The sequence below is a fragment of the Helianthus annuus genome, chromosome 1 (assembly GCF_002127325.2).
Source record: "Helianthus annuus cultivar XRQ/B chromosome 1, HanXRQr2.0-SUNRISE, whole genome shotgun sequence".
Taxonomy (NCBI): Eukaryota; Viridiplantae; Streptophyta; class Magnoliopsida; order Asterales; family Asteraceae; genus Helianthus; species Helianthus annuus.
In genome coordinates this window covers 15,871,027-15,884,602 of record NC_035433.2, presented here as the reverse complement: position 1 = coordinate 15,884,602, position 13,576 = coordinate 15,871,027, and the positions used below count along the sequence as shown (strand labels likewise).

At 37.2% G+C, this 13,576-nt stretch overlaps 1 long non-coding RNA gene across 1 annotated transcript; it reads right to left on the bottom strand.

The window, feature by feature from the left end:
* Positions 1-3,877: 3,877 nt before the first annotated feature.
* LOC110935569 lies at positions 3,878-13,149 on the bottom strand. The gene is made up of 3 exons (XR_002589210.2): positions 12,808-13,149; positions 11,808-11,885; positions 3,878-3,925 (listed from the first exon to the last, which is right to left on the bottom strand). It is a non-coding gene; the product is annotated as an uncharacterized LOC110935569 (long non-coding RNA).
* Between the last annotated feature and the right edge of the window lie 427 nt (positions 13,150-13,576).

Here is a 13,576-nt window from a genome sequence, read left to right as displayed (position 1 = left end):
ATTTGTGTAAAACGTAATATGTCTAAACTGAAATGATTTAGATAATGCTACGATATGTAATATTATACAAACACTTATATATAGGAAGTACCAACGGCGTATCCACCATGTTTGTATCATATTACACACGCCTCGTTACTCAAATCATTTTCCCAAACCAACCACCAATGTAAATTGTTCATATATAAATCAATTGTCAAGTGTTATTGTGTAAACCATATCCAAATGTCCATGTCTAATGTAAACCACCAAATGTGTATATCAATGTCCAATTGTTTATGTTTAATGTAAATCCTTGTAATGTGTATCCAAAATATCATGTATGGCATGTGAAAATATATCAATCGGGCCATAGGTAAAATGCACAAAAACAAGGTATTGAATTAAACATAGTTTAAGTGAAAGTTATGTTTTGTGGAACAATTGCATGCTATACGGATACAAACATTTATGCGGTATTGTGAAAAATCATACATTCAAGCCTTTGTGACTGTGGTGATAGACCTTTAAATAAATTAAAGGTCTATATGTGTTATTGTTTATCGAATTCGGTCATTCCTTCCAATCCAAACAAACCCGAGATTTCAGGAATGGGAGTTGTCAAGTCCTATGGTACCATTACCTACTAACGGGCGGCATGATCGGTGTTAATGAATGTACATTGTATAATTTAAACGAACCAAATGTCATACCAAAATATGAGCATGTGATGAACAAATGTACTAAGTATGCACACAATGGGCATACATAGCATAAGATGTAATGTAAAATAATGTACTAAGTACGCGCGCAATGGGCATACATAGCATAAAATGTAATGTAAAACAATGTACTAAGTACGCACACAATGGGCATACATAGCATAGAATGTAATGTAACACAATGTACTAAGTACGCACACAATGGGCATACATAGCATAGAATGTAATGAAATCGTGTACTATAAATGTACTAATGAACATAGCAAGCATATGATATGAAAGCATGAAAAGCATGAAAGTAGCAAGTAGGCACATGTGTTTCACCCCAAAATGTTTGGAAAACAGTAAAAGAGGGGTCTATGTACTCACCTGAGATTGCTTTGAAGTTCTTGTATAACAACCAAATAATGCTAGAGATCACGGATATCGAACGGCACCTATTATAGGTAACTATGTTAATATACCGGATCTAAATCGGAGGATTTGGATAGAATGAGGGTTTATAAACCAAACAAGTATGGAGACTCGTGTAATATGGTTTAACAAAGCCTTCATACTAAAATGAAACCTAACCTAAGTGCTTACGACCCATTACGACCCGTTTAGGTAGCTTATGCTACCTTAACGCGTCGTTCGCGTAAAACGCGTTTGGAACGCCTAACGACGTGACCATAAGGTATAACCTCGGAAGGTTATTCCCTATACATCTATGGTCACTTAATGTGTTTGGTCGGATCCTAATGATCGACCAAATGGGTCAGGTCCGAAAGTATAAGCGATTGTTTAGATCGCTTACCTTACGACCCTATATAAGCACTATACTAAAAGTGACGAGCTAAGCATGTTAGAACATGCTTAACTAAGTTTAGAAAACAGGTTTGGTATCAAAACAAACGGTTTTGATACCACGAGTAGTTTGGCTACAAAATACGCAAGAATGCATATTTTGGCCGAAACTACGACTCGTCACTGAGCCTAGATAACGTGGTAATCAGTAGGTATAGTCACTATGGACTATAACCATCGTGATCACGCTCACGTTATGAAGTTCCAACGAACTTCGTGTTGACCATAAGCTGGTCAACGCAGAAAGTCAAACAAAGCTCGACTTTCGGACTCGAAAAGCGAATAAAAGAACGAAAGAACACTTACGAAGGGTCCCGAAAGCTAATCTCGATCCAGGAGCTCAGGTATGAAGCAAAGGCCTCAACTTAGAGCTTTAGATCAGATTTTGTGGGTTTTACACCAAATAGGGGGGGGTATTTATAGGAAAAGCAAGACCGTTAGGATCGTTTCTTGAATATCGTGCTTTGATCTCATTCGTACACTTGTCAAAATGTTGTGGTATCAAAATGTGACCCTAACCCAGAGATTGTGAAGAGGCATTGCCCCTTGGATGCTTGAAAGGCCAAATTTTGCAAGAAAAACGAGTTTCTGCATCTCCAGGGCTGACGCGGCCCGTGTAAGAGTTCAGCCTGGCTTTACGCGGGCCGCCTGGAGGTGCAGTTCAGAAAACAAGTTTCATAAATGACAGTTTAGGTCCCTGTTGTGGTTTAGGGCCATTTCCGACATGTTTAAGGCCCGTTAAGCCATCTTTAAGGCCCTAAAATGATGCCTAAACATTGAGGACATGAAACATGCTCAAAAATATGCCGGATGTTGGTTCGTTTGGCCGTATGATCGCGATGTTCGCTTAATTACGACGGAATGCGCATAAGCGCGAAAAACGATCCAAATTGCGCGACGAATTGATTTTTCTCATGCCAAACACTAAGGCATAATATAAGGATGCTTACATAAATTTTTGGATGTCCGGATGTATTCAGAACGTAAATTATGCGCGAAAGTGCAAACTTATGCACTTTTTGACACTTTTAGTTCCTGAATAATCCAAAAGTTTATTTTAGCACACCAAACCCCTCAAAGCCTATTTCTAAGCTATGTAAAGGATATTTATGGTATGTTTAACTTATGGACATGTTCCGGAATGTCTGTTTTAGTACGAATCGTCATACTTTCGCAGTTTGTCAGGTTTAGTCCCTGTAAGCGAATTAACTTGTTTTTGCCATACCAAAGCCTTCAAAACTTATTTCTAAGTTATGTAAAGGTTATTTAAGGTATGTTAAGTATATGTTGATGTTCCGGAGTATTTGTCGCATTAAACCGAGTACGTTTACGCACCAGTTTGCGTATAATTCTCCAGAAAGCGATGTAGAGTTAAGAATCAAACAAAAGTCAAAACATGAAAAATGTAAAACATAACCAAACAAACATTGGGATCAAATAACTTTGTTTTATTGATAATTGAACTGTTCAGAATGATTTCAAGCACAAATGTTACAATAGTATTCGTATGTAATCCTTTTGTAACATGTATTTCACTCCCGAAGTTAATAAACAAAACAGTTTAAAGAAAAGGGGGACATGAACTTACAGTATTGCGTCTTCAGAATCGTACCCCAAATTTCCTCAGCGAACACGACTTCCTACAATGTACTAATGTTTATTAGACGAACGGGCTGTGCCTTGCCTTTGTATTTACGTTTTTGAGTTACGTTTCTTATGTTCCCAATATTATTCCAAGTTATAATCACTTGTTAAAATAATAATTATTTTAACTTTAAATTACATTTAGTTTTGGAATAATTGTTTAAACAATATTTCTGTATTAATACTTCTCAAGTACTTATTTCCGTATGGGGGGGGGGGTTACCTTATACATGTATAATATATTTTTAAGTTTAACTTAGAAAATATAATTAAACTCATTTTGTCCAAAAATAATGTATTTCAAGAAAATATATATTTTTTCTCAAAAATCATACATCTTCTAAATATTCCAAGGAAATATATATTTTTACTTCCAAAAATATTATATTTTCTCCTTGTCGAAAATATGATACAACTTTGTAATATTTGCAAAAATCATATTTTTATTTCTGGTTGTCACACCCCGACCACGTAAAACATCAAATCGTGGCGGAAACGTCGGGGAGTGTTGTAACAGAATTATTGTTCCACAACCGTGGTAATTAAAATAATATTTTATTCATCACCCAAGGGTGGAATACATTGTTCAAAACAAGAACCATCATGTTACATTGTCTTAAATCTACTGAAATAAAGAGTACATAATGTAATTAAACTAAGTCTAGCTCTGTTTTATGTCACTAAGGCCCGAGTCCACCCTAGCGTGTCACGGTCATCGTCCTATGCATTTGCTCCTGAAACACATGTGAAAATAGGTACGTCAGCATAAAAATGCCTGTGAGATACATAGGTTTTGTGAAAATAGGATTCATGACTTAGGTTTAAGAAAATGTTAAATGAAAACTTGTCATGAATCCAGTTTAAGTGTTTGCTTATAAAATGTTTGAAAAGCGATAACAAATCAGTTAATATGTATGTATAAAAGAATAATGTATGGTTAAAAGAATAACCAAGTAAAAATAAGTTGTATGAAATAAATTGTTTTGTAAAAAAAAGTCTTATGAAAATTATGTCATTTGCAAAAATGTATAAGTCCAAATTGAATGATCTAAATAACGGTATGTCATGTAATACAATACAAGCACTTATATATAGGAAGTACCAGCGGCGTATCCACCATGCTTGTAGCATACTACACACATAGCGTTACTTAAGTCACTTAAACAAACCACCAAAGCATATAGTTCATGTTCAAACCAATCATCAAATGTTCTTGTCTAAACCATTGTCAATGTTTAAAACCCAAAATGTAGTCATGTAGTTAAGTGTAAACCAAAGTTATGTATGGTAAGTAACAAAATGAGAATACTTATCCATAAGTAAAAAGGAACAAAACAAAGTATTTTGAATAAATCAAAAAGTTATGTTTTGCCAAGTAAAAGCTTGTTTTATTGATACAAACATTTATGTGGTAAGTTAACACATTACATTCAAGCCTTGAGACAGCAGGATAACCTTAGAGTAAAGGTTATCAAAGTAAAATGTTTTCGGATTCAGTCATTCCTTACACCCAAACAAACCTAGGGTGTCAGGAACGGGATTTGTCAAGTCCTATGGTACCATTACTTACTACCGAGCGGCGTAGCTAATGTTAATGAATGTAGTAAAGAACCGTTTATGCAAACCAAATGTCATACCAAATGTAAACAAGTTATGTGAAACCGATGTACTAAGTATGCTAAGTAAACATACAAAGCAGAAAAGTCATGTAAAACAATGTGCTAATATGCCATGTAAACATATATAGCAAAACAATGTAATGTAAATCAATGTGCTAGCATGCTAAGTTAACATACATAGCAAAACAATGTAATGAAATCATGTACTATAAGTGTACTAAAGAACATAGCAACATATGATGTGAAAACAAGAAAGCGCGAAAGTAACAAGTAGGCACATGTGTTTCACCCCAAAATGTTTGGAAAACAGTAAAAGAGGGGTATATGTACTCACTTGTGATTGCTTAGAAGTCGTAGGATAACCACCAAGCAATGCTAGTAGATCACGGAATCAAACGGCACCTATATAGGTATCTACATTAATAAACGGACCTATCGGAGGATCGGGTAGTACGAGGGTTCGTAAACCAAATAAGTGTGGGAACTTATGTAATATGGTTTAACAAAGCCTACGTACTAAAACGAAACCTATCCTAAGTGCTTTTGACCCGTTACGACCCGTCCAGTAGCTTATGCCACTTTAACGCGTCGTTCGCGTAAAACGCATTCGGAAAGCCTAACTAGTCCTATGACAAGTAAAATATGCCTTAACATGCTTAGTATAGTTGCTAAGTCAGTTTAGATGTCAAAAATTATGTTACATAGGCTTAAAATGAATTTTGGCGCGAAAAGGGTATTTTAGTAATTTACCTAAGGCATAAGAATGACTTATCATACAACTACTTAAACGTTGTGACCATAAGGTATAACCTCGGAAGGTTATTCCCTATACAACTATGGTCACCTAAAATGTTTGGTTGGATCCTAAACGATCGACCAAATGGGTCGGGTTCGTAAGCATAAGCGATTGATTAGATCGCTTACCCTTACGACCCTAAACAAGCACAAATCTAAAAGCGACGAGCTAAACATGCTAGAACATGTTTAGTAATGTTTAGAAAACAGGTTTGGTATTAAAACAAACGGTTTTAATACCCTAGAGTAGTTTGGTTACAAAATACGCGAGAAAACGCATTTTGGCCGAAACTACGACTCGTCACTGAGCCTAGATAACGTGGTAATCAGTAGGTATAGTCACTAGGGACTATAACCATCGTGATTACGCTCACGTTATGAAGTTCAAACGAACTTCGCGTTGACCATAAACTGGTCAATGCAGAAAGTCAAACGCAGTTTGACTTTAACGCTAAAATAAACGAAAAACGCGAAAGAATACTTACAGAAGGTCCCCGCAAGATTTGAACCCGATTCACTCTCAGGTAGGAAGTATTTAAACTTCCACTTAGAGAGATTTGAATCAGATTTCAAATGTGAGGGAAAATGAGCAAGACATGGGGGGTATTTATAGGAAACATGGAACCGTTAAGATCGTTTCTTGTTCCCCAAGCGTTAAATCTGAGCCGTACAACACATACCCACTGAATTACAAACCCATGGGAGCCCCTAGGATTGTTAAAAACCATTTGCAAGTGGTTTTGAAGTGCTAAACAGCTGCAAACAGCTGTTTGCAACATTTTTGCATATCTGGGGAGGCCATGCGGCCCGCATCAGGATCCACACAAACTCAGGCAGGCCGCCTGAGGTTGTCTGATCAGCACAACTTTTCAAAAATGACAGTTTTATCCCCTGCATGCTTTTAAGTCCATTTTCGACACGTTTAAGGCCCGTTAACCTCATTTCAAGCCTCTAAAATGAAGTTAAAGTATAGGGAACTCAAAACATGCTCAAAAATATCTCGGATGTCGGTTCGTTTGGTCGTACGATCGCGATGTTCACTTAATTACGACGGAATGCGCATAAGCGCGAAAAACGATCCAAATTGCGCGACGAAAGGATTTTTCTCATGCCAAACATTAAAACATAATATTTTAATGCTTACATAAATTTTTGGATGTCCGTATGTATTAAGAACGTAAGTTATGCGCGAAAATGCAAACTTATGCACTTTTTGACGCTTTTAGTCCCTGAATGAGCATAGAGTTTATTTTAGCACACCGAACCCCTCAAAGCCTATTTCTAAGCTATGTAAAGGATATTTAAGGTGTGTTTAACTTATGATCATGTTCCGGAATGTTCATTACAGTTCAAATCGGCATACTTTTGCAGTTTGTCAATTTTAGTCCCTGTAAGCAAATTAACTTGAATTTGCCATACCAAAGCCTTCAAAACTTATTTCTAAGTTATGTAAAGGTTACTTAAGGTATGTTAAGCATAAATTGATGTTCAGAAGTATTTGTTGCATATGACTGATTACGTTTTCGTACCAGTTTGCGTATAATTCTCCAGAAAGCGATATAGAGTTTGAAATCGAATAAAAGTCAAAACATGAAAAACATCAAACACAAATAAACAAACATTGGGATCAAATAACTTTATTTCATTGATAACTGAACTATTTACAATGATTACAAGCACAGATGTCACAGTCTCCCCTACTTGTGGAAATTTCGTCCCGAAATTTGTTTAGAGGAAACTCTTGAGAATAGATGTGGATACTTTGCCTTCATTTGATCTTCACGTTCCCAAGTAAACTCAGGTCCACGTGTAGATTCCCAGCAAACTTTAACCAACGGAATGCGCTTGCGTTTAAGCCATTTGACTTCACGATCCATAATTTCCACAGGTTTCTCAACAAAATGAAGTGTTTTATCAACACGGATTTCGTCAAGCGGTATGTGGAGGTTCTCATCAGCTAAACACTTTTTGAGATTGGATACGTGGAAAGTAGGATGAACATTTCCAAGTTCAGGAGGTAATGCAAGTCTGTAGGCTACCTTGCCGATTCTTTCGACGATCTTGAATGGTCCAACATATCTAGGTGCAAGTTTTCCTTTCTTTCCAAATCTGATCACACCTTTCCAAGTTGAGACCTTAAGTAATACACGATCACCGACTTGGAATTCTAAGGGTTTGCGTCGTCGGTCCGCGTAACTCTTTTGACGGCTTCGAGCTGCCTGTAAGTTATCACGAACTTTCTTAACCTTGTCAGTTGTCTTTAGAATGAGGTCAGGTCCAGTAAGCTGAGCCTCACCTATTTCATTCCAGCAGACTGGTGAACGACATTTTCGACCATAGAGAGCCTCGAAAGGAGCCATGTTGATGCTGGAGTGATAACTGTTGTTGTAGGAGAATTCAATCAGTGGAAGATGTGAATCCCAACTACCACCAAAATCGATCACACAAGCTCTAAGCATATCCTCCAAAGTTTGGATTGTTCTTTCAGTTTGGCCATCTGTTTGTGGATGATAAGCCGTGCTCAGATTGAGTTGGGTCCCCATAGCAGATTGCATGGTTCTCCAAAATCGAGAAGAGAAGCGAGCATCCCTTTCAGAAATAATGTTCAAAGGAACACCATGTCGAGATACAACTTCATCCACGTAGATTTTGGCCAGATCTTCAGCAGATAGATTCTCACGGATCGGCAGGAAATGCGCTGACTTTGTAAGACGATCAACAACTACCCAGATGGCATCATGACCTTTCTTAGTGCGCGGAAGTTTGGTAACGAGATCCATGGCAATGTTTTCCCATTTCCAAACTGGGATCTCTGGTTGCTCCAAAAGACCATAAGGATGTTGGTGTTCAGCCTTAACCTTTAGACTAGTAAGGCATTTTGAAACGTATAAGGCAAAGTCTTTCTTCATACTAGGCCACCAATACTGAGTACGAAGATCCTTATACATTTTATCTGAGCCAGGATGAATAGAATAACGAGACTTATGGGCCTCATCCATAAGCAGAGTGCAAAGATCATTTTGGCTTGGGACCCACAAACGGTCCATGAAGTAATATGATCCATCTTCCTTCAGCACAAGATCAGGCTTAATGTGATAGGGTAATTCCTTACCCATCAAATCTTGTGAAACACAAGCATGTTGAGCCTGAGAAATGCGTGCTTGGATATCGGATCGTGCTTGAATAGCAGATTGAACACGAACACAATGAAGCATAGTGCGTTCCTTACGACTCAATGCGTCAGCCACAGCATTCGCTTTACTAGGATGGTAGCGAATTTCGCAATCATAGTCGTTTAGGAGTTCGACCCAACGTCTTTGCGTCATGTTGAGTTCTTTCTGATTGAAGATATGCTGAAGAATTTTGTGGTCAGTGAAAACCACGCATTTTGTACCATACAAATAATGTCTCCAGATTTTGAGAGCGAAGACAACTGCACCCAACTCAAGATCATGAGTGGTGTAGTTTCTCTCATGTACCTTCAATTGCCTTGATGCATAGGCTATGACTTTGTTCGTTTGCATCAGAACACAGCCAAGACCCAATTTTGATGCATCACAGTAAACGACAAAGTCATCATTACCCTCGGGTAAAGTCAGAATAGGTGCATCACAAAGCTTCTGCTTCAAGGTCTGAAACGCTTCTTCTTGCTTAGAACCCCATTCAAAGGGTTTGTTTTTCTGAGTTAGAGCAGTTAGAGGAACTGCAATCTTCGAGAAGTTCTCGATGAAGCGGCGGTAATAACCCGCAAGACCAAGAAAAGAACGAACCTTAGTAGGAGTAGTAGGCGTATCCCAATCCTTAATCGCACTGATCTTGGAGGGATCTACATGTATACCTTGTTCGTTGACAATATGTCCCAAAAATTGAACTTCCTTAAGCCAAAATTCACACTTGGAGAATTTGGCAAAAAGTTGTTCTTTCTTCAGGAGTTCCAGAGTAAGACGAAGATGGCGCTCGTGATCAGCTCGCGTCTTAGAGTAAATCAAGATATCATCGATAAAAACGATGATGAACTTATCTAAATAAGGCTTGCAGACCCTATTCATTAAGTCCATGAAAACAGCAGGAGCATTGGTCAAACCGAATGGCATGACTGTGAACTCATAATGCCCATAACGAGTGCGGAATGCTGTTTTGGGAATATCCTCTTCATGCACACGAAGTTGATGATACCCAGAACGAAGATCAATCTTCGAAAAGCAAGTAGCACCCTGTAACTGGTCAAAGAGATCATCAATGCGAGGTAGGCGATATCGATTCTTGATGGTAAGCTTATTCAGCTCACGATAATCGATACACATTCTGAAGGATCCATCCTTCTTCTTGACAAAAAGAACGGGAGCACCCCAAGGTGAAAAGCTAGGACGGATAAAACCTTTGTCAGAAAGCTCCTGAAGCTGCTTAGACAACTCTTGCATCTCAGACGGTGCAAGACGATATGGAGCTCTGGCGATAGGATTTGCACCAGGTACAAGATCAATACGAAACTCGACTTGGCGTGCTGGAGGTAGACCAGGTAACTCTTCAGGAAATAGCTCCGGATAATCCCGAACAACAGGAATATCTTGCATAGTCTTACCTTGTTCTTTATCTGCTGTAACATGTGCCAAGAAGGCCACATAGTTCTTTCGCAGATACTTCCGAGCTTGAAAACAAGACATAAGCTTGAGGCTACTAACAGGTTTCTCACCACGAACCTGTAGGATCTCACCTGACGAAAGTGGCACACGAACGATCTTCTCAAAACACACTACCTCTGCGCGATGCTTAGCTAACCAATCCATACCCACAATAATGTCGAAGCTTCCAAGTTGCATAGACGTGAGGTCAATAGGAAACAGATGGTCGCTAAGGTTCAATTGGCACTTGCGAAGAACAGAATCAAGAACAATGGGTTCACCACTCGCAACTTCAACTGTCAGAGGCTTACCTAGTTTCGTTCTAGACACGCGAAGCAAGGGCTCAAAAGATAATGACACAAAACTCTTATCGGCCCTTGAATCAAAAAGAACAGATGTAGGTTGATTATTAACAAAGAACGTGTCACACCCCGAAATATCAGAGCTGGCGTGACTGGACCGGTATCTTCATTGCACAGCGGAAGCAAATAAGCTAAGACTTCTAGAAATTGAACGCCGCTAAGTACTCGAAATCCCGTGGGTTCTCCTATTCCAACCGTTCCGTAGTTTTGAAAAATGCAACCTGAGAAAGAACATGCGAAAAAGTCAACATAAAGTTGAGCGAGTTCATAGTTTGTTTTAAAAAGATTTAAAATAAATCTTTTTGATAACCGGTTTAAAAGTTGTGGAGAAAACATAATAGAATCATTTTTCTCGATATATCATATGAAAATGGTGAGTCTAGCCCACGAAAATCTTTGTGCATTGCACGAGAGAGAATGGACCGTGTCCAAAAAAAAGTCTTTGTAAGCAGGACCAACACGTCCTCTTACTTGTACATAAGTTGAAAACGTTACCCAAGTTTGTAAATCCATGTAGTATGGGTTTGCGTCAAATGAATATTAAAAACATATGAACGTTATAGTGTTGTATGTTGGTATATAAAGCGTCTATGAACATGTTGATCATTAATGTTTCGCGAGGACATTAATATATGCGACGACATAGGAGGTACTCAACCCACGTAGGCAATTTAAGTGTCGAACTCTCGACGCTGGACACAACAGCACTCTAGGTGGTCACCCATGGACCGTGAGTGGGGCTCGCCCGTACCCATTAGATCTAACCTTTGTTCCTTGGTCCTCAAAAGGATTAATGGCACCTCAGTTACAGCCTATGCTCACATGATCTAAGAGTTCATTCCATAACTTAATCATACCTAAGTTTGACATGTATTTCCCCCTGAAAGTTGTTAACCGAAACGTTGAAAGAAAAGGGGGACATGGTCTCACTGAGTTGTCTCGTTCTTCGTACGCAGGCCAACCCAGTCCCGTTGTTGTAACTAGGACATTCTCGTCACTAGTCATGAAAATCATGCATGTTTTGTAAAACCGGTATGTTTAGTATAAATCGTTCGTAAACCATTCAAGTTCGTTGAAAATCATTTGCAACATGGTTTATAAATATGTGTTTTCGTTCATCGAAATAGTGTTTTCTTTTGCAAAAACTTGCATGTCTTTCCACCCCCGAAAACATTTATAAAAATGTAAAACAGTAAAAAGTGGGGGTTATGAACTCACCTGGCCGGTACAGCATAATACTCCATATACCAAATAAAGACAAGAAAAGCCCCAAGCTTGAAATAACCTTCTCGTGTCCTACTACAAGTAACGGACACCTTAAAGTCTAATTTAAATACCCTAACATAAAAGTTGGTCATGTATAATATTCACCCAACTAGTTAGACTAGATAGAAAATACTTGTTGTTCTTAAAATACTTGACACGTTGGTGATATGCCGTAGATTGCTCGAAATTATATATGAGATAATATAAATATCATCTCCTTTCTTTGTGTTTCTGGTTTGAAATCGTGTTCCGGTTTATAAAATAAATAATTATTTTTACCTGAATCATAATTCGCTTGAACAACAACAAAAATATTATATATATATATATGTATATATTAATAATATCTGCACATTGAAATAAGTCTTGTATTTTTGTAACAATATTATTTTTCTGCATATTTATTTAAATATTAACTTCTAGAAAAACAATCTCATAGAATGAATCATGTCTTTGAATCTAAACTTAAGAAACTACCCAAGTTACAAATGTATATTTTTGCTGGGTTTTGTCATGACTATAAAACTTGTGTAAAAATAAATTATTTTTTTTTATTTTTACAAAAATATTCTACCGAATAACACATACATGTATGCATTAATGAAAAATATTGTAAGGAAAAAAAACCCTTAACATTTCACGAAAGTATATGGTGTTAAAGAGAAAATTAAATGCTAGGCCTTGAAACAACATTTCACTCATAAGTATGGGTGTAAATATGTATTAAATACTATGCAAACAATTATGTGTGAACATTTATAGCAGTAAAACATGAATTAAGAAACCATGTGTAGAAACATACGTTCATCAAACGAGATGGTGTATGTGTATAAATATATTCTCTTGTTTGTTTAAAACAGAAAGGTTTGTATGTGTTGGGTGATGATGGTTTGGTATAATCATCAAGTATCTAACTTAACATAAACTTAAGAAGGGTTTAGAAGGTTCATACCAAGTGTTACGATGGAGAAAAAAAAATGATAGATGAGAAGGAGCTTGATCTTTGATCTTTTAACTCACAACACTTGGAACACTAGAAACGATTTGAGCTTGATCCTTTAGGCCTTGAATTCAGATTTGGAGACTAAAATAAAGTCTAATTGTGTGGGTATGAGGGTATTCGACCAAGAGGAAGAGGAAAATAAAAAAAAAGTTTGATAGTTTTACAAAAGGTTCAAGACTTGGGTAGACTTTTGTACTCAACAAGTATGGTCTCATCCAAATAAACCATTATTTCTATGAGACATCAAATCAAATAATAGAGTGTGTAAGATTAAAACTTCAAGTGATTGGGTTTGGGAGGGTCTTCTCAGTCGACCAGGAAGGGAAGAAAAGGGGTATGGGTTTGTACTACATGATCATTTAGTCCATATTGCCATGATATCTTGCATGCTTGTGGAAGTATGGTCCATAGTAATTTTTATAATAAAAGCAAGCAAGAAAGTGTGTAAATATTAAGCAAAAAGAATTCAAAGTATGAAATTGGATACTTCAAAGGTTAAGATAAAACGATTAGAATGGATGGATTTGAAAGTTCTCGCATTTTAAAATAATACATCTAATATTTGGTGGAGATTTTTTATAGAGAATTCTATAAAAACTAATAAAATATATACATATCTTGATTTATAAATTGTGTAGAGTATTCTGGTCTTCTAGTTACAAGACCATTATAAACAAAACTAAAAATTTGGATATATATATTTCTTGTCATGATATGT